Genomic DNA, 11,851 nt, shown 5'->3' on the forward strand with positions numbered 1-11,851 from the left:
TCATAGAAGATCAGGTTTCCTTTCTGCAGCTGATCAAAAGCCAGTTTTCCCAGAGACTCAATCATCTCCCTGCTCTCTGGACTCCAGTGTGGATCTGTCTCAGCTCCTCCATCAAACTTCACCTTCTTCACTTTGGCCTGAACCACCAGGAAGTGGATGTACATCTCAGTCAGGGTCTTGGGCAGTGTTCCTTTCTCTCTGGTTTTCAGGACATCCTCCAGAACTGTAGCAGTGATCCAGCAGAAGACTGGGATGTGGCACATGATGTGGAGGCTTCGTGATGTCTTAATGTGGGAGATGATGGTGATGATCTGCTTCTTATCTCTGAATCTCTTCCTGAAATACTCCTCCTTCTGTGGGTCAGTGAACCCTCTGACCTCTGTTACCCTGCCAAGACATTCAGGAGGGATCTGATTGGCTGCTGCAGGTCGTGTGGTTATCCAGAGACGAGCAGAGGGAAGCAGTTTCCCCCTGATGAGGTTTATCAGCAGCACATCCACTGAGGTGGACTTTCTAGGGTCAGTTAGGATTTTAGTTTTGTGGAAGTCCAGAGGAAGTCGACACTCATCCAGACCATCAAAGATGAACACAACCTGGAAGTCTTCAAAGCTGCAGATTCCTGCTTCTTTGGTTTCAGTAAAGAAGTGATGAACAAGTTCCACCAAGCTGAACTTTTCCTCTTTCAGCACATTCAGCTCTCTGAAAGTGAATGGAAATATGAACTGGATGTGCTGGTTGGCTTTGTCTTCAGCCCAGTCGAGGGTGTATTTCTGTGTTAAGACTGTTTTCCCAATGCCAGCCACCCCCTTTGTCAGCACTGTTCTGATTGGTTTATTTATTTCACGTGAGTCTTTAAAGATGTCTTCTTGTCTGATTATTGCTTCTAGACTGTCTGGTTTACTGGATGTTGTTTCAATCTGTCTGACCTCATGTTCATCGCTGACATCTACAGTCCGTCCCTCTGTGATGTAGAGCTCTGTGTAGATCTGATTCAGAAGGGTTTGGTTTCCTGCTTTAGCGATCCCCTCAAACACACACTGGAACTTCTTCTTCATGTTAGATTTAAATTCATGCTGATGCCAAAGGACGCTTCGAGTGGAGGTTTCTGAGCGACACACACACACACACACACACACACGCACACACACACACACACACACACACACAGAAAATCAAGGATTCATCACATATGTTGAATGTATTTTTTTCTATTACTTGAAATATTGTTGAATGTTTTAGCATGTTTTTTTTAGAATGTTTTTTTATTTAGAGAATAATTCTCACTTTCCAGCAAACGCTCAGCGAACTTATTCTGCTTCATTTTCTTCAGGAAGTCCACTGTAATCATCACAAATGCTTCTCTGCTGCTCGTACTCTGTTCTTCATCCACACTCTGTAATACAGCCTCATCCTCACATTGACTCTTAAAACATTGTAGGTCATCTGGACTCAGATCTGTCTGGATCTTCTTCAACTCGTTCTTCACAAAAGAGATTATTTTGTCCTCCAGCATCTGGAACAAAATATTTTATGAAATACCCCAAAACTGTTTCTAGGAATCAGTTTAATTAGGCTCAACATACACAAAACCTCAATGAAATTCAAACCCTGGTTCTCTAAAAGAAGTGGGACAAGGCAAAATCCACAGTTTCTCAGAATATTTTTCCATATATCTATCCCTTTATATTGCTCTTAAATCTTAATGTTGTCACAAAGTTATGTCTCATGTTGTTCTTAAGAACACGTCTCTCTATATCTGCAGCTAATTCTGGATATTATGGAGCCTTTATCCAATCTGGTGAAGCCAGAAAAGTTCCACCTCAGTTCTACTGTGCTGTGCAGTGTAATACCTTTATGCCCTTTTCAGTATTATAATTTTTACGATCCCACAGCATGTGGCAGGTAATCCATATAGTACATTGTATGACCATGCATTGTTATTCGGAGCTGAGGAGCCTAGATGTTTCTCTTGATAGCGCCCTAAACTTTGAAATACTTATCAGTATTATTACTTGGTGATCATATTCCAACTACATAATATTAGTTATCATTCCCCACAGATAACACTACTGCTATTCTTGTACAAGCTCTGGTTATATTCCATATGGATTAATATAATTTTATCCTTTCTAGATTACCACACAAATATTTCCATAGACTTCAGCTGGTGCAAAATTCAGCTGCTTGTGTCATTAATAGAACCCCTTACTACTGCTCTTCAACCACTTTCTGCTTCTTACTTCAAAGTATCTCCATAAAGTCACACCTCCATATCACATCTTCTGCACAGCTCCACTCCTTCCCGTACTCTGACATCATCCTCCTCTGCTACTGTTACTTTCCCATCTGCTCAAATTACCCTCCAGTGCTTTCAGCTGAGTGTCCACTGGAACTTTCTTTCACACCACTTTCACAACATTAATCCTCTCCCTATATTTAAAGTAGCTATAATACACATATTTTTAAACTTGCCTTTTCTGATTCATTTTATGCAGTATTCACTACTACTATGCAGTAATATGCAGTATGTTCTCTTTCAAGTGGTATTAGCCATACTGTGATTTTGTTATTTAATTGCTTCTAAGGTATACTCAATTCTTGAAAAGCGCTTCTAAATAAAATGTTATTTTATTCTATTTATTTATACTGAGGCATACTTGATATTTGCCACTGTTTTTGCAGTTTAGTGGAGGCACAAATCTGACCAAAACATTCTGTTCAAAGGAAAACTCACTCTACCTTCTGAGCCAGAACCAAGCATGAGTTTTATGAACAGAATAGATGTAAAAGTAATATTTGTATATGTACAGACCATAAATATGGGGTCCAGGTGCGTCTGATGCTGTTGGGTAGAATGACCACTGGGAACCTCTGAGCTTTCCTGGTCCAGGCTGTGGATACATCATAAAGACTCAGAATAATACACCAAAACTAAAAAGAAAAACTCCCACTTGATAATGACTATTAAAATATGAAAAGGTAAAGACTCAGTATCCTCAAAGAATTTGCAATAAAATTTTGACATTTTTCGTAGATATTATCGAGAACCTCAGCAGTCAAAGACAGGAAGAAGAGTACCACTGATTCCAGTGTTTTTTGTATGTCTGGAATGTCACAAAAGACCACTTTCTTAAACAGAGCTGGCTGCTCTTTTTGCTATTTTCACTATTTCATCCAGCATGAATGGTGATCATTTCGTCCCAGATGGGCCTTAATTTTTTTTTTTTTTTTTTTTTTTGCCTCTGGTCAGTTACAGATATTTCAAATATTAACAAGTCAACCGCTTGTTTATATTTATTTATGTAAATCTTTATCTCTTATATCCACAGATAGATAGATAGATAGATAGATAGATAGATAGATAGATAGATAGATAGATAGATAGATAGTTGAGATTGGAAGGAAAAATTGGAAATATTAAATTAAAGACATGATGAACAATCTGAAACTCATAAAAATAATGTACTTACTCTTTGTCACATAACAGTCTTTTGTTAAAGTTTACAATAACACCCTTCGACTCGTTGCTCTTTAAGGACACACAGCTGGGTTCAGGTCCAGGTTCTGGATTAGTTTTAGGGTTATGTCCAGCTGAGCCTGGTACGCCCCACAGCTCTGGGCTTTAAAACAACACACACAGAGGTATGAGTGTGAATAATGATGGAGCAGTGATGTGAGTGCTGAGCTGTGACATGGAGAAGAGTCATGGACAGTTAGAGATGGTCATCTCACCTCTGAGCTTTGGTCTGGCTTTCATATTCCCCACACAGAGTGGGTTTAGAGGGAGGGACTCCCTCCTCTCTGTCCTCACACTGATCCATGCTGCTGAATTCACATCCACATCAGCTCACACACACTTTCTACTTTCACCTGCAGAGGAAACACAAATCATTCATGTGCACATCAACAGAAATCCTCCTTTCAATCAGCTGCTTCTTTTCTGCTAAATCTCAGTGTCAGCTGAATGCTATCATGTGAGGCAGAAGAAGCTGCCATCAGCTGTGGAGTGCCAAAAGGAGACGACGGAAAAACATATTATAGGAAAGTGATCAAAAAACGTTCCCAAATAATTTGTTTTTTGCCGTTCACAATCCCCGGAGTGTGGTAATAATATTTAAAACATATTTTTTTTACAGTTGCTCCAAGAAGAAATTCTAAAAATAGTAACAGACTACACTCCAAACAATACATTGTGTTACAGATTTTACACATTTAAGAAATAGCACTAATATATACAGATCACTCAATTATAAATATCAAGAATTAACAGAAGTGATTATAAATAAATATCAAGAAAACTGGGAAGAATATTACAGAGTAGAAAAGAGCGTGTGTAAAAAGGATGTAACTATTGCAGTGTTTACAGTGTGTTAGATGGAGGAGTTGTACAGGGAGATGGCCACAGGCAGGAATGATTTCCTGTGTTGGTCAGTGGTGCTCTTTGGTAATCTCAGTCTTTCACTGAATGTGCTCCTGTGAGTAGCCAGCACGTCCTGAAGTGGGTGGGAGGTATTATCCATGATTGTCCTTATCTTGGACAACATCTGCCTCTCAGACACCACCCTAACAGAGTCCAGCTCCATCCCGACAACATAACTGGCATTGTGGATCAGTTTATTTAGTCTGTTGGCATCTGTGACCCTCAACCTGCTGCCCCAGCATGCAACAGCATAGAGGATAGCACTGACCACAACAGAGATACAACAGGATAACATTAATTAGTAGGGATAGTGAAAACGTCCATTTACGTTTGTAAGCCACTTGGCTATGATAGTAAACAGTAGACACTGATGTAGCTTACTGAATGTTTTGGACTGTGTTCAGCACAATATTAATTAGTCATTGTCAGCTGTTGATTTGTCCTATTCTATATATGTATATATATATATATATATATGTATATATATATATATATAAAACAACTAAAGTTGTTTAAAATATGCCAAGGAATATTTTAATTAATTTAACACAGATCATCCTCTATATGAAAGCAAAGAATGAACTGCTGAGGAAGAAAAAAAGATTTTCTCATTTGTCATTGGAATTATTATTATTTTTTTATTACATCAGTACATTTTGAAAGCAGATATATTAGAAACTACAACAGCACAAAGATCTCAGCAGGATGTTTGGGAAATATTCCAGTCATTCCCCTGAAGCTGGTTCGCGGACTAAGTCAGTGCTTTATCAACAGATCCTACAGCTTGTAATATGAAAACATGTTCAGCAGCTCTCTGTTCTCTGATATGGAGAACACACTTCTAACTCCTGTCAAATCTCATTTAAGCTTTCAGATCCAGATAAAACCTAACAGACTTGATCTGGTTTTGGATTTCAGATCTGAGCCTCACATGTTTCTGGTCCTGGGAGTTTAACACAACAGAGCAAAATTGTCACAACCTGCAGACACCTTCTCACAGACTCCTGTTTGAAGATAAGGAGCCACATAAAGCCACACAAACAGACATTAGATACAGAAGGACTGGCAACATAAAGGGAGCTGCTTATTGAGAGGAACCCAAGAAAGCAGAACACACAAGAAGCTCTCTTCTCTGTCTCACATCATATTCATGAGAAAAAGATTTTCTTTATGATGACGGGTGTTTTCAGTCAAGGAAACATTCTTCTATTGAAGTTTAAACTAGAAAAACTAGTAACTGCATGCAGCATAGTTTTTAGTTTGAAGCACGCTTTATCTTTGTGAAGCATCAACAGTATCAACATGTTATTTAACAGAGCCATAAAAACACTAACACACATCAGGGATTTGTTTGGTCATACATTTTATGATTATATATCAGATTTATTGTACTTTAAGTACATTTGTATTTCTAAAGTTCCTAAAGACAAACTGTTAAAGGAGGAAACAAATCAAACTTACAGTTTCTTCAAACACACACACGAACAACAAGCTCCACTCCACACCTCGACACTAAACACGGACACACAGGTGAGCTGGAAGGAGGCAGGACCCCACGTGAAACATGACAGTTGGGAAGAGGCAGAGTTTCAGAAGAGTTTCAGACTGTTTAACTTTGTGTTTAGAGATTTAAAGTGGCCTCAATCTTGTCTCATTTCATTCTGTTTTCCTCTGAGCAGTTTCTGTTCTTAATTTTAAAAAAGATGTATCTTTGTCCAAATTCATAATTATCATCCAAGTTCACTAAAAAATATTAGATTTATCATCTCAGTGTAAAAAAATCAACCTAAGTAGGTAGTGACAAATAAACTCTTTTTCATGTCCGTCATTCAAAGTGATAGAAGCAGTTTTTAAACTCTGAAAAACAGCATCTCTGAAAAGCATGGACAGATGGACTTTATACTCTAAGTTTCATATGACTTGACCACACACTGATCATGGGAAGTCGTTTTTCTTATCTAATAAACTTTGTCGAGACCCATGAACAATCCAACAGGACTACATAAAGATGGTGATCAGGATGAGAATTCAGAAAACTGTTGATAGAAAAAGATCTAGGAGCTGCTGAACTACTAATAACTCTCTGTTGAAACTTGTGCAGAAATAATATTAAATGACAACAGCACTGGTATGTACAGTGAACCCCCCTGTAATAAAAACACAGAGATATAAGCTTATATTCATGCAGCCATTAAAACAGTATTTTTTGGTAGGAATACCAGAGGAGCAAAACACCAGCTGCTGGTAGACCAAGCAGTTGTCTGAAACTGCAAAACCAGGCTGACTAACCTTTGCACTGCCTGGATGCACCACAAGAAGGCTTATGACTCAATTCTCCACAATTCTGGATCGTGGAAGGTCTAGAACTGTACAAGTTAAACAGGACCCTAAGAGCCTTTATCAGGAACTCAATGGGGTGTGTGTGTGTGCATGTGTGCACGCCACACCTTCATGTATTCACTCCAGAAATATGTCGTCTGACTGCTCAGACTGAGTATCAGTCAGATTAAAATTCACATGCTGTGTTAGGATGGTTACTCAAAAAGAAAGTAAAGTATTACACATTATTGGTTTCTTAAAAGTAATGCAGAATGTTACTTAATTACTTACGGGGGTAAGTAGATTTTTGAATATTAACCAAGGTATAAAAAAATGTTATTCCACTGAGTTTCTTCTGTTTTTAAATCCATTATTCTGTTATGATGAATAAATCTTAGTCCTTGTTAAAGAAAAGCATGAACAGGCGTTGGTAGCAAACCCTGATCTTTTGGACACAACCAGCTGATCTATGGTTCTGATCTTCACTCCTGAACATTTCCAACAGACTAAGATTCACTGAGTGTATGATACAGAAGGACTCTGATATCAGATAATCAGTACTGAGTAATGTTTATTTTTGATTACTTGAGGTTCTAATTGTATCTTCTGTGGTGACTTCAACCATTACATGAGTATACCTACTCTAAAGAGACAGCCTTTTCACAGAATAATGTACTGGCTGCTGAGCACAGACTGAAAGTGAAAAGACTCAGTGGGCCTCTGGTCTTATCTAAGAAATAAAATTCACAAAGGGACACAAAACCACCAAAGACCATCTATGAACAGTTAATTTATGTTTAATTTAAAACAACCTATAGAATTTTAACATTCATGAGTTCAACTATTTATTTCATCTAAATGTACCATTGAGTGACTATATAAATGTATTTGATATAAGATTATTGACATTAGCTGGTAGAGGTTAATGCCAAATCCAGGACAACTGACTCAAATAACATCAAGCAAACCTTCATTCAGACTGAAAACTGTTCAAAAGGAATAACATTCAAAATGTTTATCAAAAAGGAGGGCAACACACAGGCAAACACGAGAGACCAGCTTTTAAAGATTAAAACCTCCAAACACTAAAAGAAGAAAACTCAAACTCAAATCCACTGATTAAAACACAACGTTTAAAGTGAACATGACCGCAATACAACACAAAACAAGTCCAAATACTTTCCTGCACATTATGTATGACTGAAGTCACAGCCTCCATATGAAGGTATATTAAGGTTCAGGATTTTTCAAAATGCTGTAAATGTTAATGGTGTTTGTAAAATTCTATATTTTCTTTAGATGAACTTTGTTTGCAGTAACCCTGAACTGAGCTGGAGCAGCTTTACTTTGTGTTTTTTCAACATCACTTCAGTAAAACCTGAATGTTGACTTCTTAAGAACAAACCAATTTTATCTGATTGTTTCCAGTTAAAGGGAAAAACAGTGTTCCATCAGTAATGATCAGTGTCTGATGGGTCTAAAGTTTCATACAGATCCATTTAAGTTGTTTATTACAGAAACAAATGTTTCACTGCAGAGGTACTGACTGATAACTAGTGTGTATTCAGTCGATCAATCTCTAATCATGTGGATTTGTCTTCAAACACAAGAGTGATCAAAAGTTTGTCCTGAAGTAAGAGCTGAACATCTGATCCAAACATTACAGAGCAGAAACAAACAGTAAAATGGTTAAAGGAGGAAAAAAAAGAAAACTTACAGTTTCTTCAAACACACACACAAACAACAAGCTCCACTCCACACCTGGACACTAAACATGGACACACAGGTGAGCTGCTTCCTACAAGGAAGTGGGATTCCACCTGAAGACTGTGAGAGAGCCACACCTTCATATGCTGATTTCAAAATATGCCGTCTGACTACTCAGACTGGCTCAAACCGAGTCTAAGTCAGCGTAAAGTTCACATGCTGACGTGTGAAGACATGAAACGCTGTAGATTGCAGGTGTGAACACGCTGATCACTGATCAGCTCTGCTATATTTAGAATATGAACATTTCTACTGCAATGCTTTAAATGTTCAGCATGTTTCCCTGTTTCCAGTCTATAGATCCAGTCACACCTTCTACCTTCATCTCTGCAGAGCAAAGCTGAAACCAACCGTCCAATCAATGAACAGCATCAACCCCTGAACTTCATCAAACTCTGTTATTGAAGATGTTGTTGTGTGAATAAAATGAGTGAAATGATGTAAATATTCAAACATGTATCTGGCAGTGTCAGGGTTAAATTAAAGCTTCGTGGGCAGGTCAGCCAATGAGGATGGTGGCCCTAAGCGCTAAGCCAAATATTTGAAACGTGTAGCTAGCATCAAAATTCAAAAAGAACTTTTCAAAATAAGAGAAATTTACAGTTTTAACATTTGATCTGTAGACTTTGAACTATTTTAAATAAACATCAGATTGAAGTGATTTCACATCATTTCATTGTGTTTTATGGACATTATCCACAGAGTGGAGGCACAAACACACCATGTAAACATGAACATAGTTGTGCACATGTGAGCTCACTCTAAAAACAATGAAAGATTGTTCCTTGTTAACAATGTTGCGTGCAGAGTTGTGGAAAGCTTTTATGCTTCTCCAAACCTTTGTTCAAGTTCAATATTAAATACTATTTATTGTTCTTTTCCTCGATCATCTAGGAGACTCTACTCCAAATATGAGACTCAAAAACTCAAATGAGATCAAAAAATCAAACAAATGAGAAAAGGACTCAACTTCTTGTGTGTAGAATGAAAACAGAAGGAACACATTAGGTTTCAAACACTTGATTAATTTATTGCACAGTTACATTCAGGGACCTTCTGGCCTCCCAAGAGCTGTCTCTTTCTCTCCCTTTGTGTTAAGAACAAATTTAAAAAGGGAAATACCTAAACATGCTTATATAGCCTCAAACAAAAAGGTGTGAGGGTTGAGCTGTGTGGCAGTCAAAGTGGTACCCTTAAGGAGACAGATGAGGGAGAAAACTAAGGAGGAAACATTCAGGTGGTTTGGTAGATGGCCGGCGTTGGTGTCGCTTAGCAGGTGCCTCGAGACAGAGCCCTAGAGCGGCTTGGCTGAAAGCTCTAGCAGATCGTTACACGGAGAAACCTTTTGAATACAAGCATCCACACAGGTATTCACTGTTCATAGACACAAACTGCACCTTTCTTGGCTGCTACCTCAAAGCACATTGTGCGCTGTTGGTCCTACGTACTGCACAACAACATTCAATATTTAGTATTTACTGTTATTTACACTTAGCTATATTAATGCGATGGTGTTGTGTTTATTATGCTGCTCTGTTTTTTTGCTTGTTTTCTCTTTTTTGTCCCAACAGGTGATCCAGGTGATTTTTTTTTTCTTTTTAAGTGCAACCTGAATATTTGAAACAAACTCAGTAAAAGAAACAAACAAAACAAAACACAGTGCTAAAAAATTAATCAGTTTAATCAGATTAATAAAGGGTTACTGAAGTACAAATTTTTCTTAAGTTGGTGTTACTGTCTTTACAGATGTGGCAGATGTGACATAAAACATGCTGCTCTTTGCACATATTTAATAATCAGCTCTGCACAGGAACTGAAGGAGAGTCCAGCCTGTTGCTTTTACAGAATAATAATAAAAGTACAGTAATGGCAGTTCGTTAGTGACTGAACAGCTCTGTGCTTTTCTCCTTATTTCTGTAATCAGAACGAGTAATGTAATTACAAAACAAGTTTCCCTGACAGCAGAGTACTCATCTTAGCTAACTAACTAGCTACCTGGCTAAGGATGTTAGTTACATATTAGCTTACAAGCTCATTTAATTTACCAGAAATATTGGTAGGCCTCAGGTCCTTCTGTTGGGTCGTCCAGTTTACTGAAGAATATCTCAGGCTGTCAGTTTGAAACAGTCGGTAACGTAAACGGTGCCTTTCAGTGCCCCCGCTCTATCTGCCATTCTCGAACAAATGTATGCATTTTATCTGTGACTGCAGCTGCCACAGGTATTAAGTTGTCCATGTTTTCTACAGTCATTGGTCAGCAGTAGTGTCAGCCACTAAAATGTATGCAAATGTATGTGAGTCTGAAGTCCCGCCCCACAAGCACGCCCCGAGATGCCAAAACAATGCCAGCAAAAAGAAACTGAAAAAAAAAAATTGAAGGCAAAAAAAAAGATTTGTGAGAACTTGGTTGTAAGTGAGTTATTTGCTTTTATGTCTATATTTAGAGTTTCAATGATATTTTTTTAATACAAAATTTTTCAGTTCATTCATTTCAGTTACAATATTATTTTTCAGTTTCATTTTAAGCTGGCATCGTTTTAACCCCATAAAAGGGCTCCTAACTCGAGGGATGAACCAGAGTAATGCTCATCTTTGTCCACTTGCATTGAGTTCCCTCTTTTTTATGCTCTGCTTTTTTGTGGTGAAACACTTTTTGATGGTCGTCTTGAAAGGTGCTCTTTAAATAAAATGTGACTTTACTTTGACTTCATTTCCACACATGACAGACAGATGTTTAAACTGTGTCTGTAGCTACTTTTGTGCCTCATCAGAGGCGTGTGCTGATTCAAAGTCATGTGCTTCTGCTGTATCTCCACTGAGTTCATCAGTGTTCTGAGAGGCTGGTCTGCAGTTAGTGAGCTAGACTGATAACCAAACACAGAAACTGACCAGGGTTATGCACAATGTACACAAAACTCCTTCTGAATGACTTTACTGTTTCAGATATTTCTTCAGCACAGCAGCGAGGAAAAGATTCTCTAATACAGACAAATCCCTTTCTCACTGGCTCTGAGTTTTGTTGATCATCTGCAGGGGCGGATCTAGAGAAATTTTCTTAGGGTGGCATGAGGGTGGCAAAGAAATCAAATGGGGTGGCAAAATCAAAGCCTTTTTTTTTCAAACACATATGCAGGTGGTTACATATGGTTAAAATAATTCAAATGCAGTAAGTATACACGTTTTTCATATAAATATAGTCTATAACTTAATTATTGTCTGTAGCCCACATAATTACACACCGTAGTTACATAAAACATGTGAGTTTTGACTCTATGTACTGTATAGCCTGTATAATAAATAAATATGTAGCCCAATAAGTATAAAATCCAGAAAGCTACACAACAT

Source organism: Oreochromis niloticus, unplaced genomic scaffold (assembly GCF_001858045.2).
Source record: "Oreochromis niloticus isolate F11D_XX unplaced genomic scaffold, O_niloticus_UMD_NMBU tig00008132_pilon, whole genome shotgun sequence".
Taxonomy (NCBI): domain Eukaryota; kingdom Metazoa; phylum Chordata; class Actinopteri; order Cichliformes; family Cichlidae; genus Oreochromis; species Oreochromis niloticus.